The sequence below is a fragment of the Pipistrellus hanaki genome, assembly GCF_964339955.1.
Source record: "Pipistrellus hanaki genome assembly, chromosome: 1".
Taxonomy (NCBI): domain Eukaryota; kingdom Metazoa; phylum Chordata; class Mammalia; order Chiroptera; family Vespertilionidae; genus Pipistrellus; species Pipistrellus hanaki.
This window is the reverse complement of record NC_140503.1, coordinates 39,984,355-40,008,700: the sequence shown is the minus strand read 5'-3', so window position 1 is coordinate 40,008,700 and position 24,346 is coordinate 39,984,355. Positions and strand designations below refer to the sequence as shown.

The 24,346-nt window shown below is 37.3% G+C and overlaps 1 long non-coding RNA gene across 1 annotated transcript in view; it reads right to left on the bottom strand.

Annotated features, from left to right (window-relative positions):
- The window catches only part of LOC311624814, a 654,664-nt gene that overhangs the window by 216,942 nt on the left and 413,376 nt on the right, over positions 1-24,346 (bottom strand). The gene's annotated exons all lie outside the window — the stretch shown is intronic.

Genomic DNA, 24,346 nt, shown 5'->3' with positions numbered 1-24,346 from the left:
TGCTTCCTCTCCCCCAACACACCTCACTCCATATTACTAAAGGCCAATTTACAGCAGTTTTTTAAATCTGGTACATCACGTCTAGCTCCCAGAAAAAAAATTACAAGTATTCCAAAAGATAAAAATTTGAAGAGATAGAGCAAGCATTAGACCAGAACACAGCCGGATGTTGAAAGTACCAGGCAGGAATTTAAAATAACTACAACTAATATGCTAAAGGCTCTAATGGATAGAATAGACAGCATATAAGAACAGATGGGCAATGTAAGCAGAGATGGAAATACCAGGAAAGAAACCAAAAAAATGCTAGGGATTAAAAATTCACCATTGTAGAAGTGAAAAAAAATGCCTTTGACTTACTAACATATTGGACATGGCTGAAGAAAGAATCTCTGAGGTTGAGGGTGTCTCAATAGAAACCTCCCAAACTGCAAAGCAAAGGGAATAAAGATGAAAAAAGAAATAGAACAGACTATCCAAGGATTGTGGGGCAACTACAAAAGATATATTATAATATACAAGTAATGGGAATACCAGAAGCAGAAAGAAACAGAAGAAATATTTGAGATAATAATGACTGAGGATTCCCCAAGTTAATGTCAGACCCCAAACCACAAATCCAGGAAGCTCAGAGACTACCAAGCAACACAAATGCCAACAAACAAACAAACAAACAAACAACAAATTACACTTAGGTATATAACTTTCAAATTACAGAAAATCAAAGATAAGAAAAAACCCTGGCCCTGGCCAGTTTGGCTCATTTTGTCCCATGCACCAAAGGGTCTCGGGTTTGATTCCCGGTCAACCCATACTTGGGTTGCAGGTTCAATCGCCTACCCCTTGGGGTAAGTGCTGGAGGCAACCAATCAATGTGTCTCTCTCACATTAAAGTTTCTCTCTCTTGCTACTTCCTTCCCTCTCTTCCACTCTCTCTAAAATCAATGGACAACATAAACTGATGAACAAAAACAGACCCAGAGAAAGAGAAGCAGCAATCAGACTCTCAAACCTCAGAGGGAAAGTAAGGGAGGGTGGGGGTACGGGGAAGAGATCAAACAAAGGACTTGTGTGCATGCATATGGGCCTAGCCAGTGGCCATGGACAACAGGGGGGTGAGGGCATATGTAGGGAGGGGTTTGGGATGGGAATGGGGGGATAAGGACAATTATGTGAGACCATAATCAATAAAATACATTAAAAAATAAATAAATAAAATCAATGGAAAACTATCATTGAATGAGGACTAACAACAACAACAAATCTGAGAGAAGTCAAAGGGACAAAAACACTTTAACTATAGAGGAGCAAAGATAGAAATTATATTCATCTTCTCTTTAGAAACTGTCTGAGCAAGAAAAGAGTTGGGTGAAATATTTAAGGTGTTGAAAGAAATAAAACCACCCAAAATCCCCCAAACTAGAATTCTGTGCTCTGAAAAATTATCCTTTGAAAGTGAAGGGAAAATGTCTTTCTCAGACACAAATTGAGGAAACTTGTTGTTAATAGATCTGCCTTGCAAGACATGTTTTAAAAATTTCTTAGTGAGAATGAAATAATATGGGTCAGAAACTTGGAATTATATTAAGAATGGAAGAGCATCAAAGAAGAATTAAGTGAAGGTCAAATAACTTATTTTTCTTATTCATAATTGATTTGATAAGTTTGTTCAAAATAATAACAATAATGTATTTGATTATGATGCTTATGTATATTGTATATGCTTACATATAAGTAAAATGATATTTGAGAAATCTCTATACTTTCCTCTTATTTTTTCTGTGAACCTAAAATAAAGTCTTTTTGTTGTTGTTGTTGTTGTTGTTGTTAATCCTCACCTGAGGTTATTTTTCCATTAATTTTTAGGGAGAGTGGAAGAGAGAGGGAAAGACAGAGGGAAATATCGATGTCAGAGAAGCATATGAATTGGCTGCCTCCTTCATGAGTCCTGACCAGGGTCCTGACCAGTGAGGAGCCTACAGCCAGGGTACGTGCCCTTGACTGGAATCGAATCTGGGACCCTTTGGTCCACAGGCCGACACTCTATCCACTGAGCCAAACCAGCTAGGGCAAAAATGAAGTCTGTTTAAAAAAAAAAAAAAAAAAAAAAAGGTCTATGTTATGGATGGACACTGGTATTGTTTAAAACACACACACACACAAACAAAAACAAAAACACTAAACAAACAAAAAACTTCACAGCATAAGTGATTCCAATGTGCTAGGGTGGTTTCATTTAGAATTAACAATCGATGGTTTTCTTTAATTGATTCAATTCACAAAGTATTATTGAGCTCCTACTAGGCGCTAACTACTGGGATGGAGATGATGCGCGCATGTGCATGTACACACACACACACACACACACACACACACACACACATACACACACACACCCCAGACCCCTATCCTTAGTTACTTTACAGATACTAATAAAATAAGTATTCAATTTTTAAATAGGTATTAGAGCTGAGAACAGGGCCACCTGAACTCATCTGGGGGTTAGCAAAGGATTACTGAGGATCTGCCTTTTGCTGTGAGATCTGAAGAGTGCGTTGGAATTAACTAGGTCAGGGTGATGTACTGAGCTTCCCAATTAATTGCCTCAGGATAGAGAGACAGAAACATCAATGAGAGAGAAACATCATTGATCAGTTGCCTTCTGCACAGGTTCCTCAGGTATCTTTGCTGAGCAAATGGCCCATGGAGTTGGAGGCAGGCCCTTCTTGATTTTCAACTCTGATTTCCCCAAATGAACAGTCATATCCCTGGATGATTTAAGATGATTACCTATTCATTTTCATTGTGTTAATATGAGAAAACATTAAAATCAAGAAAATTGTTGACTCTAGGGACAAAGGTGTGTGGGTGAGGAAGGCAGGGGAGGAAGGTAGGGGAGGGAGACAAGATGAAGAATTGAAAATCAAATAAATGCAACTTAAAAAGGGGCTGTATTTTGTCAAGCCAACTAACAAAGGTGGATAATACACTGGGCTGGTGAGAGTGGAAATTCTTGCCTCTGATCCAGCAAATTTACAGCTAGGAAGCCATCCTAGAGGATTATAGGCATAGATGTGCGGAGAGTCTCACAGAGAAAGGGAGCATGGTTGGGCTTAGATAATTAGGATCCTAGCCCCTTCTGGAGGAGAGGTTCCTTTTTGAGAGGGGGAGAGAAACTTATGTGGGAGGTTGTCTCAGTGGATGAATTGCCACTGATCACCCCATGTAGGATTATGTAAGAGCAGATGTCTGCATATAAAAATTTCTATATAACAACCTTTTCCATGTTTTTAATTCCAGTTGAATTCAGTACACTTAATGAGTACCTTCTGATGCAAGGCTTTGGCAAGGATGAACTGCATTATGATGAGAATGGGTAACACCTGACTCTGCCTACCAGAAACTAAGGCAGCAGTTGCCAGCTGGTGGTCCATGGACCACAGGTGGTTTGGGAGGTCCCAAAGGTTGGCGACTGCTGGTCTAAAGGAAGGCTGGATGTGACAAATTCAGATACAGTATTTATAGTAAAGTAAATATTATATTATAGGTATAAAATATGTGTTTAAAAGCGTTATGAGAAGAAAGGAAAAGCACACTAAATTGTAATTGGGCAAAGGGAGAAATAAGAGGTACATTCTTACCACTCCCTTTCCTCAGGCTTCCGGAATAAAAAGTATTATTCTTTTTTCTGCTTTTAAAAATATGTTTCTATTGATTTTGAGAGAGAGAGAGGAAGGGAGAAGGATAGAGAGACAGAAACATCAATGAGAGAGAAACATCATTGATCAGTTGCCTTCTGCACAGGCCCCCTGCGGATTGCACTCCCAACCCAATCATGTGCCCTGACATGGAATTGAACCAGTAACCTCTTGGTTCATGGGTCACTACTCAATTACTGAACCACACCGGCCAGGCAGTATTATTACTTCTTAATGTTATCTGATCCATATCTGAAAACACTTTGGTAAAAATTCAAGCATAAATAATAAAAAAATCAAAGCCTTCCTAGCCGAAACTGGTTTGGCTCAGCGGTAGAGCGTCGATCTGCGGACTGAAAGGTCCCGGGTTCGATTCTGGTCAAGGGCATGTACATTGGTTGCGGGCACATCCCCAGTACGGGGTGTGCAAGAGGCAGCTGGTCGATGTTACTCTCTCATTGACGTTTCTAGCTCTCTATCTCTCTCCCTTCCTCTCTGTAAAAAGATCAATAAAATATATTTAAAAAAAAAAAAAAAAAGCCTTCCTTTACCATTCCCAATGCCCTCTAATTCCATCTCTGTCACCATTTATAACTGCTACTGCCAGTTTGGTTGTGGAGCCTCAGAGGACTTTGTGCATTTATGTGCAAATATATAGGGGTTTGTTATTTTTTTTGGGGGGGGGTCTCTGTGTGTTTTATATAAATGGTAACATTCTGAATAGCTACTTTTACTTTTACTTTTTACTCTAATATATTTTAGGGAACTTTACATGTCAGTCTGCTTAGATACACTTCATTTTAAAAAATGTATTCCATGGTATGCACATGTTAGTTACTTAATTATTCCCATATGATCAAACAAAATGTGTAACCCATTAAAGCTCTACTTCATTTGTACAACAACAAGCGCGCGCGCACACACACACACACACACACACACACACACACAATCTGGGTTTAGTAAATGGAGCCCTATCTTTAGCCATCACTCTCGAGAGTCATGGCTCATTGCCAATTCCAAGATCTGAATCAATTCACAGATCCAGAATGGAGGGGACACTGGGAACCCTTGAAGAGGAACACAGCAATGGCACTACAGGGTGAATGGAGAACCTTACTCCAAGCCTTCACTAAAGAAACTGGTGATCTTTGACTAAGTAACTACACAACGACAAAAGGGAACTACCAAGAGCTCAACAGCCACAGTGGTCTATCAGTGAGGGTGGAGACCCAAGTGGGCAGGGGAATAAGTGGTGCCTCATAGTAGACACATGGAAACGTGAACTTTAAGGAAATTCAAAGATGTTTGGGGTGGAGGAGGAAAGCCAAGTTAGAACTCTTTGCAACTCTAAAAATTAAAGAAATGAAGGTTAAGACAAGATACCCATTTATCACGCTGATTGTTAACTCAATAAATTGTTTTTAGGATGAAAATCAGTGTTTTCCACCCTGGCCATTTTGGCTCAGTAGATAGATGTTGTCTTACAGACTGAATTTGATTCCCATCAAGAGCACATACCTTGGCAATCAATCAATGTCTGTATCTGCCCCTTCTTCCTCCCTCCCCTTCCTCCTCCTCCTCCTCCTCCTCCTCCTCCTCCTCCTCCTCCTCCTCCTCCTCCTCCTCTTCCTCCTTCTCCTTCTCTTCTTATCTTCCTCCTCTTCCTTCTTCTTCTTCTCCTCTCTCTCTCTCTTCCCTCCCTTACATTCTCTAAAATTCAATGGAAAAAACTGCTCAGATATTTTTGATGGATTGACAAAAAGAAACCAGTGTTTTCCTTTGACTCAGCAGACCCACTTTTAGAAACATCTCATAGAATAAAGCTCATAGATTTGTAGAGAGAAAGCAGAAAATGAGAGAACTTGCCAAACGTTTATTTTACTTAAATTGTGGAATTAAAGAATCTGTGGGATAGATATTTTAAACTTGGTAATTATTTCCCAAGTTCCTGAGTATATAGTTGAAACTGATATATCAATACTTAGAAATTGGCAGAATCTTTACTGTGGATCCCTAATCCAGTGAGAGATATTAGGGTTGGAAAACCCAGACTTCCCCCTTTTACCACACCAAAGAGCAATACTGTATCCCTGGGAGAACCATAGCAAATTAGTATCACCATCAAAACCTTGAAAGTTGCAAAAGTAATGACTTCTGTCACATCTGCAGTTTACCGGACAATTTGGCTGATGCACAATTTAGAAGAACTTGGAGAATGGATTGACAATGGCTTTACTTGCATCTGCTTTTACAGATGTTGTCTCTTTCAAAGCTCCTGGTATGACATTGTCAATCTGGAAAGTGCTCCATCATCTCAATGAAAGCAGCCATTTGCTCTTAATGTCAGGGACTGCGGAATACTTTCAACTTCTTGCCTCAGACTTACATCAGCTCCATGGTTTTTTGCTTCAGTTTTGTACTTAGTAACCTTGATCATCTCACCAACCCACAGGACACAGTCCTGGGCCTCTACACAGATGTCATCATGCTAAGAGGGCCTGGTGAGCAGGAAGAAACGGGTACCCTGGTTGACTTGGTAAGACACCTGCATACTGACGGTGGGAAATATATCTTAAGAAAAACCAGGAAACTATCATATTAGTAAAGTTTTTGAGTGTCCTGTAGTCTGAATTATGATGGATAGTTCTCCAGAATGAAAGATAAATCTCTTAATTTTGACAGAGACACAATACTTTATAGGACATTTTTGGAGAAGCAAAAACTTGTTAGCTTTGCAGGAGGTCCAGAGAAACAACACTTCTCAAGCTATTCCAGGCTGCAGTGTAAGTAACGGCTACCTTGCCTTTCTGACCAGTGCATCTACTGGTATCCAAAGTGTCTGTGAAAGATTGGGTTGTGTTGAGTCTGGAGAAAGCCCAATATAAGTAGGATGAAGGCTAGTATTTCATTACTGTAATTTCTCTATGATAGTACCACATGATTTCTATTGTTAATATATTTTAAACATTTTTCAATTGTGTAAAATATAGATTAACATAAAATTTACCATCTTAAATGTACAGTTCAGTGCCAGTAAGTACATTCACATTGTTGTGCAACCATCTTCAGAACTTTTTTCATTTTTGCAAAACTAAAACTGCATACCCATTAACAATAGCTCCCTACCACTCTCTCCCTCTAGTCCCTGGCAACTGCCATTCTACTTTTTGTCTCTATGAATTTGACTGCTCTAAAGTACACCATGGTTTAAATTTTGATATATTTACAGTATCTTTTGCTCCGCAGAAAGTCGTCTTTCCTCATTGTGCTTTAAAATATTTCCTGAACTCCCCCTGGCCGGTTGCTCAATGGTTAGAGCATCAGCTTGAGGACTAAAGGGTTTGTTTCCAGTCAAGGGCTCATACCTTGGTTGCAGGCTCAATTACTGGCATGTATCAGGGTGTGTTCAGCAGATAACCAATTGATGTGTCTCTCTCACATAGATGTTTCTCTTTGTCTCTCCCTCCTTTCCACTCTCTCTAAAAACAAATGGAAAAAAATATCCTCAAAATTTCCTGGACATCTCTTGTACATCTGATTTTCCAGCTTAGTTTTTGAGACAGCTTATCAAGTTACATAAACAATTCATAAGGGATTTTTGATATTACACTGAACACATTACTAAGGTATAAAATTTAAGCTTTATTAAAAATATAATTTATTAAAACAAGTTAAGTCTATTATAAAAAGTGATGAGACACTAATGACTGCAATTAGAGATTTTCTTTTCTTTTCAAATAAATAATACCATTCTCAGGTTTATATTCAGGTGAGAGCAATTTTGTTCACATTTAACTGTAAATATGTTCTCAGGATGTCTTCATTATATACAGAAAGATAAGAATTTTCCCTTGAAATATTAATGAACAGTCTCATGGGACTTTCTGTTCCTCCAACATATGGTGTTAGCAGGGAAAGGACAGGGCCCTAGAGAGTGGGATAGACTTTAAAACTGAGATTACAATCTCAAAATTTCAAAATAGGTTTGTATCACACAGCCTAATATCCCTATGTTTTAGTCACCTTGGGCCATAAAATTATTTGACTGCCCTCAAATTCCATGTATCATGTGTCAACCAGCCACAGGGTGAGCTTTTGTCATAATGTCAAAATATAATTCAATATGGTGTGTGGTAAATATACATTTTTTAATGGATGGCTGGGTTTTTAAAAATATATTTTTATTTATTTCAGAGAAGAAGGAAGAGGAATAGAGAGATAGAAACATCAATGATGAGAGAGAATCACTGATCAGCTGCCTCCTGCATGCCCCACACTGGGGATCGAGCCCAAGCCTGCAACTCAGGCATCTGCCCTGACAGGTAATCAAATCTGGACCTCCTGGGTCACAAGTTGATGTTCAATCATTGAACTGTGCTAGCTGGGCCATATCTTCAAGTACACTTTAAAAATCACATCAAAGACCATTCAGCTTATAGTGTGATGTAGGATAAGGGCCTTTTCCCAGCAGAAGCATCCATTCAAACCCTACCAATACATAACCACTATGCTGTTCACCTGAAACTAATACAAAATAATACTGAATATAAAGCATAATTGGAAAACAAACAAACAAAAAAAAACCTCTACCAATTCATGTATGAAATGTGTCCCACTCAACTCTTCCTCGCCGAGGCAAACAGCATGTTTCATGTAGTGCAAGACAAGAGGGTGTCCTGGGGGCCCAAACTCCCATTACAGAGGGCACCTCAGGATAAACTGGAAATATGATCAGAGTCCTTCCTTAGATTGAGTAGTAGAGTTTGAAAACCCCTGGACTGATAATTAGATCAAAGTCCAATGCATTATAGTTATATTTTTAGAAGCATCCTGGATCCATCCACTTTAGTGATAGTTCTTCCGTGCGGTATAGAAAATTGAAAGAAGGTTTCTCTGAATGGCATTCTAATTATACCAAATTTGAATCAACTACTCTATAAGTTGAAGTATTTAAAAAAAAGTGTATATAACCAACTACATGCTTAACATTAAAAAATTTTTCTACAATATATATTAAAAAAACATTCCTCCTCCATATTTTACAAATACAACTTACATTTATAGTTTCTAAGGTAATTTTTATCTGATTTTGATTACATTACATATATCATAAAGAAATAGAGTTACAAGTTACATGTAAAGGCTCAGTGGTTTACTCTGTTACTTATTACTAAGGATGAGACAGCCAGATCTCCTGTGCTCCCTAAGGTGGATTCATAAAATACTAAGTTTGGCATTCCAGGGCTGAAATGTGAAGTATCCAAGACAGTTGAGGGATATGTAATAAAATAAAAGGTTTGGAGAATATATGGTCCAGCTACAGCTGTACCCCCTGTGAGTTAAATGACTAAAAAATCAATACACAATGTTACCAACAACCAAGCTATTGCATTGTGGAGGTTTTGTGCTGAAACAGATAGTAGTAAAAGAGAATTATGTTGTTTTTCATGCATCATATCTTGCCTTCCAACCAATGGCATGATCTGGGGAATCCATAAATAATGATTTATAGTGGGACCAAAGCCTTGAAATAAAGTCATTTGTGGTCAAGTCTGATGAACATCTTTGGCTGTTGTTATTTAAAAAGCAATAAAAGACTTCTAGACCTAAAAGATAATCATCAACGTGTTAAAAGAATAAATAAGTTACAGAAACTTCATTAACTGACCACGTAAAACTTGGCCCTTTGCAGCACCTTGCAATTGAAACTGCAAGGTCAGTCAAAACAAAGGCCATTGTAATTCATGAATGATTAAAAATGGATCAGCTGTATGAAAATGGAGAGCCAAAGAGAAAGTCCCACCCCAAGGCTGTGTTTTGAACACTCATATCTGTTTGTGGGAAGAGAATTTAGTACAGTAGTCCCCTGCTATCCACAGGGCATGTGTTTCAAGGTCTCCATGGATGCCTGAAATAGCAGATAGTACCAAACCCTACATATACTGTTTTTTCTTATGCATACATACCTATGATAAAGTTAATTTATTAATTAGGCAGAGTAAGGTATTAACAATAACTAATAGAACAATTATAACAATATACTCTAATAAAAGTTACATGAATGTGGTCTCTCTCTCCCTCTGTACTCATCCTTCTTCTTATAATGATGTGAGATGATATGATGCCTCCGTGATGAGATGAAGTGAGGTGAATAATGTAGGCATTGTGACATAGTCTATTATAAGGGTTACTTGAACACAAGCACTAAAATACCATGACAATTGATCTGATAACAGAGACAGCTACTAAGTGACTAATGGGTGGGTAGTGTACACAGTGTAGAAATGCTGTACAAAAAGATGATTCATGTCTTGGGCACAGCAGAACAGGACAGCGAGAGATTTTATCATGCTACTGAGAAGAGTGTGTAATTTAAAACTTATGAACTGTTTATTTCTGGAATTTTCCATTTAATATTTTCAGACTTTGGTTGACCATGGGTAACTGAAACTGCAGAAAACTAAACCCTAGATAATGGTGACAACTGTACAAAGGTTTTAGAGGGAAATTTGGACTTATATACAACATTTTAAATACAATGTCCTCTGATTCAACAAGGCCATTTGTAAGAATTTGGTGCACTGAAATATTGGAATGTATACAAAAATATATGTACAAGAAAAGTTCATTATTAAATATTTATAACTAGAGGCCTGGTGCATGAAATTCATGCATGGGGGTGGGGGTGTGTCTGTATTCCTCAATCCAGCCTTCACTCTCTCCAATCTAGGACATCCCTCTCACAATCCAGGACTACTGGCTTCCAACCGCTCGCCTGCCTGCCTGCCTGATTGCTCCTAACCACTTCTGCCTGCCAGCCTGATAACCCCTAACCACACCCCTGCCAGCCTGATCGATGCCTAACTTCTCCCTTGCTGATCCAATTGACCCCAACTGCCCTCCTCTGCTGGCCTGATTGCTCCCAACTGCCCTGCCCTGCAGGCTTGGGTACCCCCTCAACTGTCCTCCCCTGCAGGCCTGGTTGCCCCCAACTGCCCTCCTCTGCCGGCCCGGTCACCTCTAACTGCCCTCCTCTGCTGGCCATCTTGTAGTGGCCATCTTATGTCCACTGGGGGTGGCCATCTTGTGTGTTGGAATGATGGCCAATTTGCATATTACCTCTGTATTATATAGGATATTTGTGAAAGTGAAAAGTGGATAACCTACATGTCTAAGAATAAAGTTAAAAACATTATTGTAGATCCATAGTGTGAATATTATGCAGCCATGAGCAAGAAGGAGGCTGATTTACATGCACTGACTTGAAAGTAACTCTGGGGTCTATTGGGGAGAAGAAAGCAAGTTGCAGAGCAGCATGCATAATGTAATTTCATTTTGTAAAATAAACGTTAAAAAAGCAATCTGAATACACATGCACATGTGTGCTCATAAATAATTCAGGAAATACTATATTTACAGCAAACTTAAGAATGGTTAATGCTTGGGAGTGGGTGAGAGTGCTTCACTTGAATTTTTTAGGATGTACTTTCATTACTTTTTAAAGGCAGAACTTATTTTTTGTTTCTTTTAAGAACAATGGAGCATGTTGTTAGTTAACTTCTCTCCATGCCATCCCAAGTACGGGGATTAAAAAAGAGAGAGAGAGAGTTGATCTATCCTACTGTATTTTTGAAAAAGGTTTCAATTAGGCAACACATTAAATTCACTTATCAAATAAAGATAATACGTTACTTGAAGAATTAAAATTATATACTTGTACCTATTCGTATTGCTCTATTTTAAACTTGAAATATAAATATAACTTCTTCCCTAGCTATTTCTTACTTCTAAGACCTACATCTTTCTCTCTCTCTAGACACCATTCAATTAGTGGTTCTAAAAGAAGTGGTATTTCTGGAAGTTTCCATATGGGCTAGGTGAATGGAGGGGGTCAAGACATACTGATGGAATCCAATAATTATTAAGAGACTGAAGAGCAACTATTCAGAGATCAAGGATAAATCACCAAGATGGCACTTTTGTTCCTACCCAATAACAATGCCTGTCAATCAACTTAGTACATTGTGAAAGCAACCAAAGTACTAATGGAGAGTATTAAAAGTGTAAAGAATTAAGGAGAATTGCTTTGAATAGTAGCAGTTTAATTTTGGAAAAGATCATTTGAATTCTTAAAAAAGGGATTAAAATAAACTCTTGAGGTATGATATACAAAAACAAAAGTACGTATTTAATTTAATAAGTGTACAAATGATTAAATTTTTATAAACACAACACTCCAATGTAATCAGTATCCAAATTAAGAAATACTAAATCAATATAACAGGAACTCCTTGTTTGTTTTGTTTTGTTTTTGTGGGTTTTTTTTAGTGTCAGGTGACAGTGTATATGTGAGTTTGCTTTTGAGCTCTCTTGGAAAGGACTGACATGAACACAATGTTGAATTTTTCAATCCATGAACATGGTCTATTTCTCACAAAGGGAAACTTTATTATTCAACAACTTCCCTGAGAAATGCAGGAGAATCAGGAAAAGAATTTCTAAGTTCATCAGTTTGTCTGGGGCTCCCGAGGGCCCCTGTAGGGAGATGTTCTGCTTCACCAAACCCTCCAAAAAATAAATTTTTTACTGATCTGAAAAAAAAAAGACAAAAATTTGATTCATTCACACCAGACAGCTATTGCCATTTTTTTTTAATCTGACAATCTAAAAGAAAAGAGTTCATTGCTTCTGGCAAAATTGTCAGGTATTGCATGTTTTAAAAATTCTTGCAGCATACCAGTGTCTGTTGAAGCATACCAGTTGAAAATTGCTGCTGTAATCCAATTCCTCCTTACTTTCTCTCACATCTATGTAATCTTCCTTAATTTCAAATGTATATTTTTAAAAAGTTGCAACATTGTTATTCTCCAGAGCATTTGAGACTTTGTTCCCCCCAAATGGTGTCAGTTTGGCTCAAATAAACTCTTAAAAAATTCTCTACAGGTTTAGACATTTCTTATGTTAACAGGTTGAATTCAAAGGACATTAAGCAACAACTCAAAGCCTTAGGAAAAAATAGAGATCTCCAGTAAAGGTAACCTCATGGGTAAATGTAAAAGCTAGCATTACTGTATTTTTGGTTTCTAACTCCACTTTTTGTATCATACATGATTGCAAGACAAAGGTAAAAGCAATCATTATAAAGTTATAGATGCATGCACAATGTATAGAGATGTAACTTGTGAAAATAACAAACAAAGAGGGAAATGGAGTTGTAGAGGAGCAGAGTTTTGTATGCTATTGAAATTAAGCTGGGCTCAATTCAAACTAGATTTTATAAATTTAGGGTGTTAATTGTAATCCCATGGTAACTATTAAGAAAATATCAAAAATTTTACACAAAGGGAAATGAGAGGGAATCAAATGGTATGTTACAGAAAAATTAATCACAAAAGAAGGTAATAATAAAGAAAATGAAAAAAGGAATAAGATGCACAGATAAAAACAGCAAATGGCAGAAGTAAGTCCTTTCTTATCAGTACTTTAAATGTAAATGGATTAAACTGTCCAACAAAAAGCAGAGATTGGCAAAATGGATTCTTAACAATGATCCAACTACATGTGGTCTACAAAAGAGTAACTTTAGATCTAAGGACATGCATGGGTTGAGGGTGAAAGAACGTAAAAAAGATATTCCGTGCAAATAGTAATCCAAAGAGAACTGGAGTAACTATACTAAAATAAAATAAAAATAGACTGTTAGTCAAAACTTTTAAAAGGAGAAAAAGAAGTATATTATGTATTAGTAAAAGGGTCAATTTATCAAGAATTTATAACAACTATAAACATATACACACCAAATGACAGAGTCCCAAAATATATGAAGCAAAACACTAACAGAATATAAGGGAGAAATAGATTGTGCTACAATAATAGTTGGAGACTTCAATACCTCACTTTGAATAATTAGTAGAACATATAAACAGAAGATCAATAAGAAACAGAATAATAATAAAAAAGTAACAGGACTATAAAACAACTAAGCCTATCTTACATACACATATAGGATGTTCTGCTGACAACAGCAGAATACCCATTCCACTCAGGTGCACAAGAAACATTCTCCAGGACAGGCCATAGCCATTAGGTCACAGAAAAATCTCAATAAATTTAAAAAGATGGAAAGCATTTAAAGTGTACTTTCCAAACTCAATGAAAAGCACATATCTAGATAATAAAAGGAAAACTGAAACATAAAAAAAATGTGGAAATTAAACATACCCATAACAGCCAATGGGTCAGAGAAACAAATCATAAGGGAAATTACAAAATATTTAGAGACAAATGAAAATGAACTCACAACCTGCCAAAATGTTTGAATTGTAGTAAAAGCAGGGCTAAGAGAAAAAAACCTATGCTTACATTAAAAATAAGAGCTCAAATCAATAACCTAAATTTACATCTTAAGGATCTTGCAGCATTATTTACAGTAGCCACGAATTGGAAGCAGCCCAAATGTTCATTAGTAGATGAGTGGATAAAATAGCTATGGTACATTTATGCAATGGAATATTACTTGGCTGAAAAAAGGAGGAAATTTTACCTTTTTTGACAGCATGGATGCTAAGTGAAATAAGCCAGTCAGAGAAAGATAAGTACTATGAGTATATGATTTTACTCACATGTGGAATCTAATGAACAAACTGAAGTAACAAACAAAACAGAGACAGATTCATAGATAGAGATAAAGTGGTTTCACTAGTGTATTCTATGAAACATTAAAGAAGAGTACCAATTCTTCTCAAATCTCTTCTAAAAAATAGAAGGGGAAGAAACACTTTTTAACTCATTCTGTAAAGCCAGCATTTCCTTGATACCAACTCCAGACAAAGATATCACTGGAAAGAAAATTATGGACCAGTATATAAATCTATACTAATAAAAGGGTAATATGCTAATTAAACTGGGAGTCCTTCAGACAAAGCCATGGTGGTGGGGCTGAGGTAGTTAGGGGCGAGCTGGCTGGTGGTGTGTGGGGGGGTGCAGTTGGGGGCAAGGAGGCCAGCAGATGGGACAGTTGGGGGCAAGCAGGCTGGTGGGGCGGAGAGTTGGGGGTGAGCAGGCTGGCCGCAGAGTGGTTAGGGGCAATCAGGCAGGAAGGCAGGCATGTGAGCGGTTAGGACCAGTGGTCCCAGATTGCAAGAGGTATGTCCAACTGCCGGCAGTCAGATATCCCCCGAGGGGTCCCAGATTGGAGAGGGTACAGGCCAGGCTGAGGGACACCCCCTTCCCCGTGCACAAATTTTGTGCATAAGGCCACTAGCATAGATATAAAAACTTTCAATAAAATATGAGCAAACCAAAGTTAACAGATATTAAAAAGGACCATAAACCATGATCTAGTGGGATTGGTCTTTTTCACTTAGAATTATTTCTTGGAGATTCATCCAAGTCGTTGCATGTATTCATAGTTCATTCTTTTTTATTGCTGAGTAGTATTTCATGGTATGGATATATCACATCTTGCTTAACCACTTATCTACTGAGTGACAGTTGAGTTGTTTCCAATATTTTTGTTATTATTAATAGAGTTGTTATGAACATTTATGTCCAGATTTTCTATAAAACATGTTTTTTTCAATTCTCTTGGATAAGTACCCAACATTGCAATTATTGAGTCATATAATTGTTTCATGTTTAGTTTTATAAGAAATTAACAAACTATCTTCCAGAATGACTACACAATTCTTCCCACCAGCAGTTTATGCATTTCTCTGCATCCCCTGCAGCATTTGGTGTCACTCTTTTTATTTTGGTCATTCAGATATGTGTGTTGTGGTATCTCATGATGATATTAATCTGCAATTCCCTAATGGCGAATGATGTTCAACATCTTTTCATGTGCATTTTTTGCCATCTGTCTATTCTCTTGGGCAAAGTTTCTGTTTGCTCTTTTGCCTATTTTCTAATTGATTTTTTGTCTTTCACTGTTGAGTTTTGAGGTCTCTACATATTACACATACTAGTCCTTTGTCAGATTTGTGGTTTTCAGGTATTTTCTCTAAGACGGTAGCTTGTCTTTTTCATTTTCTTTACAGGGTCTTTCTTAGAGCAAATGCTATTAATTTTTACAAAGTCAAAGTAATCAATTTTTTGTATAGTTTCTTGTATAGCTTTTGGTGTCAAGTCTAAAAAATTTTTGCTCAGTCCTAGCCCTGAAGATTTTCTATTTTTTCTTAAAGTTTTATAGACTTATATGTGTGATCCATTTTGATTTAATTTTTGTATAAGGGGTGAGTGTTGTTGTTTTTTTAACCTATGGATTTTCAATTGCTCTAGCACTATTTCTTTAAAAGAGTATCCTTTTTGAATTGCTTTTGTATTTTATAAAAAAAAATCAGCTGGGCACATATATATGAGTCTATTTCTGGCTTTTCTATTCTGTTCTGTATGTGACTATCCCTCTGCCAATACTACACAGTTTTAATTAGTGGTTATTTGTTTTTAAACTCTGCACTAATTCTAATGAGAACCACTGCTGGAGCTAGAAAAATGGTTTCAAGGGACAGACAAGTCCAATGATCTCGTAAAATGCAGAGAGGTGGAGTGAAAAGTATGTCGTACTTAGAGGCAAAAGACCTGGGTTTTTCAGTCTTATTGCCTCAGGATGTGGCTGGAGGACCTGGCCAAACCTTTTAGCCTGAGCCTCAGTTTTCTTATCTAAGGAAGGTGGGTGTTAATATGTTTAGCCTATCCTTCCAGTATAAAAGGAAATACAGAGTCTGTAAGGTTTAGACTAAATCCAGTATTCAAATTAAAGGGTTATTATTTGAGGGATAAGGAAAATGAGATCCCAAGAGATTAAGGTCCTTCTCACCTTCTATTATTTGATTTGGTGGCATCACCAGAAAGTGTCACATGTTACTTGACAACACTTCCAGAGCCCACATTCTTTCAGGCACTGTGAAAAGCCCCTGGGACACAAACTCAAAAAGACATGGTCCCTGTTCTTAAGAATCTTTCTTCATAGTGGGGACATATTCCATTTTTCAAAGGTTAAGAGAATTCAAATTAAATTTATATTGAGGAATTCTTTAGAATTCCAGGATCATCCTAAGTGGATGGATACATGGAGCAATAAATTATGGTTCTGACACCTCTCTAAGTCACCAGCTACATTTGCAGACTTTCATAAGGCTGCACACTGACTTAGGTAGAGCGAAAGGAAAGAGGGAGAGTTTTCCTGGACAAAACTAAAAACACTCTGAAGTTCATATGCTTGCAACCACTTTCCAACTATTTCCATCTCCATTCCAGGATTTCGTTGCCATCTACTTATTAAAACAAAAAGAAAACACCTCATCGGAAAACAAACCCCACGGAGCCAATTCAGAGTCCTATACAGTGAATAAAAAATGCATTTTATCCAACTGAAGTGGAGCAGAACCTGTTGATAGAGGGCACTTCCAAGGCTCAGCCTGCTTCTTCTATGTGACCCCAGGTTTCATTTCACAAAATGATTTCAGCCCAGGTCTGTCTGCAATGAGCTACATGTGGAGTAGATTTAACAGTCAGAGAAAGACTAGATGTACAACATCCTTCTAGACAGCCTACAGTGAAAAAAAATCTCACTTATTGAAAAACTGTTATTATTGAATCATTTTGAATATTAGTACATCCTATTTGGTACATTTAGAATGCAAGGTATGAAAATAAAACAAAATATGGTTTTTCCTTAAAGATGATGCAGTAAGAGTTCAGAAGTAAAGCAGGGATGCAGGCTAAACATATATTTTTGGTAGTGAATCAACCACTTGAAAAATATTTCAGTAATAGAAAGCATAAAACATAAGATATATATTATTTCTATTACTGCTCCCCCTTTCCAAGTTTCTAGATTTTGTAAAAAGTAATTGTTTTTATTTTTTAAATAAATGAACATTGTATAATGTTCACACTCTAGCAAAACACACTCCAGCACAACAAAATCGGAATTCAGTTCCTAGACACACAGCTAGAGAGATTAGTGGGGCTCTGCTGCCCCCAGGCGGCTGAAGCCTTTCTCAGACAAAGCCACAAGTGTTCTGGCACTGTTAGTATTATGGTAACTTTTAGAACGATGGGAGTGGATGGATGGATAGGGAGATGGGTGGATTCATCTATTTGTTCATTCAGTTAACAAAGATAAAATTTAAACTGTTTTCAAGGCACTGCCACAGGTGCTGTTAGGAAGTGGCATTTGAGATATGACAGAAAACTTCTATGGTCAGAGCTACCCTTTACATTGGTCCCAAGAAAATAGTGAGAGCAATGGCAAGTGAGCTATGATGATAAAGGCAATAATTCCCAAACATGCTATTCCCCCAAAAGCACAAATATATCTGATAGCCTATTAATTCAAACCCATTGGGAGAAAGAATATGAAGCAGGTAAACATGAGTTTTATAGATACAGTAAAAGGAATTAGTACAGGGAAAGTTTGAGGCGGGGACAGAGAGAGTAGGTAGAAACTAAAAAAAAAGATACCATATTTAATATGGTTTTTCCTTAAAGATGACGCAGCCAATATTAGTAAGTCACCATACTATAGGTGGGTGTAGAAATTGGTGCAATTCATTTGATAGAACAATTCTACAAGTAGGAACTTATTGTCCAGAATTACTTAAAGAAGTGTATAGAGGAAAGAACAGATGAAGTGACCACATGCCATTTGTTTCACTGGGATTAAATAACAGAGTCATGGACATTTAGAGCTGAGGAGTTCCTTCTTAAGAATAAAAATTGTGCTGGAAGTTGCCTCTGCAGCTGTTTTACTATTCTTAGGTCTTTTTTAGGACTCAGTAAGCCTATATAAAATTCCCAACCTTTTAATTTCAATTGAACTCAAACATGCATTTACTGAACACCTTGGTAAATCCAAGATTTTGGCTGTTTTGGGGAGGGTGTACTGCAGAGATAACTTAAATTTGGTCTAAAAAAAGATCGACTTGTTAAAACATAAAATTCAGTAATTAAATGAAATAATGGCTATAAGATAGTATTATGGAAATAATATGAGATCCAGAAGATATAATATATTCTAAGTGGAGAGGTTAGGGAAGAGTGGATTCCTAGCAAATGTGGTATTTGAGCCTTGAAACACAACAGGATTTTAGTAGGCCCGGGAGGTCAGGAGGGGGAATAACTTTTTTCCTTTTGGTTGGAAGATTATGAGATGTTAACTGTTGAGTAAGTCTTTACTGAACACCAACAAGATATTGTGTTAAATAGAGAAGCATAAGCCGAAACCGGTTTGGCTCAGTGGACAGAGCAGTTGGCCTGCGGACTGAAAAGTCCCAGGTTCAATTCCAGTCAAGGGCGTATACATTGGTTGCGGGCACATCCCTGGTGGGGGAGGGGGGGTGCAGGCGGTGGCTGGTGGATGTATCTCTCTCATTGATGTTTCTAGCTCTCTATCCCTCTCCCTTCCTCTCTGTGAAAAATCAATAAAATATATATATTTTTAAAAAAAGAACTACTGAGAAAAAGTTAAATTAAATGACGCTATGCGATTAGGTACTGCACAATCTAAAGAGTTCAGAAGTAAAGCAGGGATGCAGGCTAAACATATATTTTTGGTAGTGAATCAACCACTTGAAAAATATTTCAGTAATAGAAAGCATAAAACATAAGATATATATTATTTCTATTACTGCTCCCCCTTTCCAAGTTTTTAGATTTTGTAAAAAGTAATTGTTTTTATTTTTTAAATAAATGAACATTGTATAATATACAGTATAATCTTGTTTGGAAAGCTTAAGGGAAAAGAAAAATATTTTCAGGCAAAATTAAAACTCCTTCAAAATTTCCCATTCTGCCCCCAATTGCATTCTCTTTCCAGCAAGCAGTAGTTATCTGCTTGCTGTGTTTCCTCCCAGAATGATTCATGTAAATATATAACTGTATTTTCACATAAATGGATATGTGTGTGTTTTGGTTTTATTGCACTCTTACTTTTAACTCAATATCATATTTTTGAGATTTTTCTGTTAGTACATTAATCATAGAATACATAGAGTTAAAACTCATTCTTCTGAACTAGAATTCCATGGTAAAGCTATACCTTGGCTATTTCACCATGTCCATTTTGATGGTCCATGACAGTCACTAAGATCTGATCTGATTTATACAAACAAGCAAAAACAACCCCACTTCTAGGCTTAACAAACAGACATCTTATTTGAACCTCTCACTTACAGCCCCTTGCTCAAATCCCAGACCTGAGTCCATTCACAAACCTGGAGTCTCCTAAATGAAGGGAAAGCTGAAAACCCTTGAGGAGTAAACATTAATAACATCACAAGTATGTATTGTGACTCTTACTCCTAGCCTTATCCAAAGGGACCAGTGGTCAGCTATAGAAAACCTGCATGGACAAAAAGAAAATTCAATCCTTTGAGAAGACTGACTCCTGGATGTGAATTACATTAACTCCTAGAGACCTAGAATGTCACTGCAGTTCACTGGTGAGAGTGGGACTCTATACAGCAGTGAGGTGATCAAAGAAATTGTAACCTGAGTCTACCTTACAATGAGTTTATTGGGACCCTAAACTCTTCATGTGGTTATCTTCCCAAATCTTAAGTGTACAGTAGAAAGAGATATACTCTTCACATTGGTTTCCATGCTTTTACAACAAGAGTGATTATGACAGAAAAGACTAAGTGGAAATCCACAGAGCTTTATCCTCCCTTCACCAAATCAAGAGTAAAATGGAAGTTATATAAATCCCTTGGCTAATCACCATAGCAAAGGTCACCATCAGAGGTTTAAAAGATGCATTTAATCTGCCAGCGTGGTTGAGGATGATGATGGATGGACCTTGAAGAACGACTGAGGATTATAAACTCAATCAGGTAATGAATCCAACTGCCAGTGCTTTTCCAGGTGTGGTTTCTTTTGAGGAAGATATCAACAGAGGCCCTGGCATGGAGCCACTGCCAGAGCAAATGCTTTCCCTCATCTGTTTTATAGATAAAACATACCAGAAGCAATTTTCTGTCACCTGGAAGCAATTGATGAAAACCATCTTGCCTTAGTGTTGATGTAACTCTAAGGATCTGTTTGGTAAGCAGAGATCATGATCATCTCACTAGCCCACAGGATATCATAGTGGTCCACCAGGCTTATGAGCTGCCTAGTAGCACTCCATTATTGTGTGTGTGTGTGTGTGTGTGTGTATGTGTGTGTGTGTGTGTGTGTTATTCATTTGTTTGTGTGCACTCAGCTACATTTCTACCTTCCTATACTCTTCGTGGTTATCACAAGGGGCCAAAAGTATATAAAATACATTTATCAGACCCTTTGCAAGGTAGCTTCCAAGATAGAAGGCAGGAGAAGGCATATTTTGTTTGTATTAAGCTCCCCCTACACACACTTCTCTTATTTCTAGCTTACTTACAGATAGCAGTAACTGTGGACAGGAGTGGGCCACTGGGTTCCCATGTTATTTCAGAGATAGTAGTAGCAGCAGGCATGCTGGAAGCCACTGAACAAATGATCCTGGGCTCTGGCTGTGGTGGGGCAACAAAAGAAGCAGGTGTCAGGTATCCTGCAGTGTTATGGTGGTTGTAGCACCAATGGCAGCATCGTCAGCAATAGGTACTGCAGCTGGCTTACCTGGACAATGATTGTGGGGTGCGTGTAACACCATTTGTCATCCTCTGTTGCTGTGTTACACATTACTCTCAAATTAAGTGGATTACAATAAGCATTTATCTTACTTTTTGTGGTCAGGAATCTGGGCATGGCTTACCTGGGTACCTCACATGGCAGCTGGCATCACTCACAATGAATAAGCAAGGGATTAACAGAAGGTGCCTAAGATGGAAGCCACAAGACTTTGTGTCCTAATCTTGGAAGTGGCATCCTTCCTCAACAAAAGCAAATCAGATTCAGCAATACATTAGAAAGATCATACACCATGACCAAGTGGAATTTATTCCAGGGATGCAAGGATGGTACAATATCTGCAAATCAATCAATGTGATACATCACATAAACAAACTGAAAGACAAAAGTCACATAATCATATCAATTGACGCAGAAAAAGTATTTGTCAAAATGCAACACCCTTTCTTAATTAAAAAAAAAAACCACCAAAAAAAACACACAACTCTCATCAAAGTGGGAATAGAGGGATCATACTTCAACATAATAAAAGCCCTATACGAGAAAACTACAGACAACATCATACTCAAACCCATTTCCCCTAAGAACAGGAACAAGAGAAGGATGCTCACTTTCACCACTCCTGTACAACACAGTGCTAGAAGTACTATACATAGCGATAAGACAAAGAAGAAATAAAAAGCATCCAAATTGGAAAAGAAGTAAAACTGTCCTTATTTTCAGATGACATGATACTATACATAGAAAACCCCAAAGAATCCATCAAAAAACTAATAAACCTAATAAAATGAATTTAGCAATGTAGCAGGATACAAAATTAACACCTAGAAATCTATGGCCTTTTTATAGACCAATAATTAACTTACATAGAGGGAAATGAAAAAAACAATCCCATTTACCATTGTACCAAAAAAAATTAAGATACCTAGGAATAAACTTAGCCAAGGACATAAAAGAACTGTACTCAGAAAACAACAGAACATTGAAAAAAGAGATAAAGGAAGACATGAACAAATGGAAGAACATATCATTTTCATGGATTGGTAGAATCAACATCATTAAAATGTCCATACTACCTAAGCAATCTATAGATTCAATGCAATCCCCATTAAAATACCAATGGCATATTTCAAAGATCTAGAACAAACTCTCCAAAAATCCATTTGAATAATAATAAAAAAAGACCCCGAATAGCCATAGCTGTCCTGAGAAAGAAGAACAAAGCTGGGGGGATCACAATACTATATTAAACTATATTACCAAGCCACGGTTCTCAAAACTGCCTGGTACTGGCACAAGAACAGACATATAGACCAATAGAATAGAATAGAATAGAATAGAATAGAATAGAATAGAATAGAGGACCCAGAAATTGACCCAAGCCATTATAATCAATTAATATTTGACAAATGAGGCAAGAGCAAACAATAGAGTCAAGACAGCCTCTTTAATAAATGGTGCTGGGAAATTTGGTCAGATGCATGCAAAAAAATGAAACTTGATCACCAAATTACACTATATACAAAAAACAAACTCAAAATAGCTTAAAGGACTTGAATGTGACAGGAAACGATAAAAATCCAATGAGACTCCATGGGAAGCAAAATTGCATACATATGTCATATAATATCTTTACAGACACAGATCCTAGGGCAAGTGATACTAAGGAGAAAATAAATAAATGGGACTACATAAAAATAAAAATCTTCTGTACAACAAAAGAAACCATAAACAAAACAACAAGAAAGCCCACTGCATGGGAGAACATACTTGCCAATGTTATCTCCAATAAGGGTTTAATCTCCAACATTTACAGGGAACTCATACAAGTTAACAAAAGGAAGACAAACAACCCAATCAAATAATGAGCAAAGGACCTAAATAGACCTTTTCAAAAGAGGACATTCCTAAAGCCAAGAGATACATGAAAACATGCTCAAAGTTACTAATCATCTGAGAGATGCAAATCAAAACAACAATGAGGTACCACCTCATACCTGTCAGAATGGCTATCATCAACAAATCAACAAATGACAAGTGTTGAAGAGGATGCAGAGAAAAAGGAACTCTTCTTCACTGCTGGTGGGAATTGCAGACTGGTGCAGCCACTATGGAAAATAGTATGGCGTTTCCTCAAAAGTTTTAAAATGAAACTCCCATTTGACCCAGTAATACCACTTCTAGGAACATATCTCAAGAAACCAGAAACACCAATCAGAAAAGATATATGCACCCCTAAGATCATAATAGCACAATTTGCCATAGCTAAGATTTGGAAACAGCCTACATGCCCATCAACAGATGAGTGGATTAGAAATATGGTACATCTACACAATGGAATACTTTACTGCTATTAAAAAAAAAAAAAAAAAAAAAAAAGGAATTCTTACCATTTCAGCAGCATGGATGGAACTGGAGAGCATTATGCTAAGTGAAATAAGCCAATCAGTGAAAGAAAAATATCACATGATCTCACTAATTTATGGATAATAAAGAACATTATAACCTGATGAACAAAAAGAAGCAGAGAAGCATCGAACAGACTGTCAAATTACAGCAGGAAGGCTGGGGAGTGTTGGGGAGGCGGGGTAAGAGATCAACTGAATGACTTGTATGCATGCATATAAGCATGATCAATGGACGCAAGACATTGGGGGGGAGGGGGAGTAAACGCATGTGCCGAGGTGTAGAGTGGGCCAGGGAAAGGTCAATGGGGATAAAAAGGAGACATATGTACTACTATTTGTTAATACTTTAAACAATAAAATTAAATTTAAAAAAAGTGAAATTCTGTCACTTTTGTTGTATTCTGTTCATTAGAATCAAGTTACTAGGTCCAGCCATACTGAAGCTAATATTTACTCAGTACTTACTCAGGCCCATACACTCGGTCTCCTTCTCTTCTAAGCCAGTGGCTTGTCTGAGTCCAGAGGTGCTCTCTCAGTATTTCTAAGCTCCCCCTGAGGCTTACAACACTAGAATGCCCCTTTAAGTGGCTTTAATGCCTCTGCCTACACCACCTCCAACAACTGCCC